We start from the raw sequence: 1,214 nt of genomic DNA, 5'->3' as shown, positions 1-1,214 counted from the left end.
GCCGCAAAGGGTAAGAATTCCTTCTTAATTACAGGTGCATAGTATTCCATTGTATAAATGTCCCAGTTTTTTCTATAATGTTGTTGATGATGAGATGTCGTAGGAACTTAACTCTTGTTTATATCAATTAGCCTATGATAAAATTGGTTTTGTTATACTTCATTTCAACTAAAGTTGCAGAACCTATCTATGATGTTAAGTAAAGATTTAATTTACAGTACTTTGTTTTTGAACCAGGATCCTATCAATGATTGCCTATTGCAGTTGGGTTTTAACTGGCTTTGGTCTCTTTTAACCCAAAACTTAATCATTATTCCCCGCCCGCCCATCCCCCAAAAGAGAAAATAACTTTGATTTTTTTTTTTTAAAGAAACCAAGCCAGTTGTCCTGAAGAATGCCTTAATTCTGAATTTTTAAATTGTATTTATTTGTGCTTCTAGACCAGCCGTGGGCAAACTACGGCCCGCGGGCTGGATTGAAATGAATAAAACTAAAAAAAAAAAAAGACCGTACCCTTTTATGTAATGATGTTTACTTTGAATTTATATTAGTTCACACAAACACTCCATCCATGCTTTTGTTCCGGCCCTCCGGTCCAGTTTAAGAACCCATTGTGGCCCTCGAGTCAAAAAGTTTGCCCACCCCTGTTCTAGACCTTGAATTTCCTGTAAACTGCAAGTTACTAGATTCTTGAGTGGTTGAGATTAAAAAAAGGATGCTTTTTGGATGATACTGTGCCATTTATATTGTCTCACATTAGGTCCTAATGTGATGGCGAACCTTTTGAGCTCGGCGTGTCAGCATTTTGAAAAACCCTAACTTAACTCTGGTGCCGTGTCACATATAGAAATTTTTGGATATTTGCAACCATAGTAAAACAAAGATTTATATTTTTGATATTTATTTTATATATTTAAATGCCATTTAACAAAGAAAAATCAACAAAAAAATGAGTTCGCGTGTCACCTCTGACACGCGTGTCATAGGTTCGCCATCACTGCATTAGGAGGTGTTTAATGTCAGGTGGGTCCCATTACTAGTGATGATAAATTTGATCATTGGATTCAAGTGCTGACAGGCAGATTTTTCTATGGTTAAAGGCTATTTTTTTACCTTGGCAATTAAGAAGTAATTTATGGGTATATTTGCCATAATACCAAACAACCTCTCCTAAATTTTTCCCAGAAGTAGACATGGAATCAGCTCCTTTTTAA

The sequence above is a fragment of the Myotis lucifugus genome, unplaced genomic scaffold, assembly GCF_000147115.1.
Source record: "Myotis lucifugus unplaced genomic scaffold, Myoluc2.0 scaffold_25, whole genome shotgun sequence".
NCBI classification, from domain to species: Eukaryota; Metazoa; Chordata; class Mammalia; order Chiroptera; family Vespertilionidae; genus Myotis; species Myotis lucifugus.
This window is presented reverse-complemented; position numbering follows the sequence as displayed.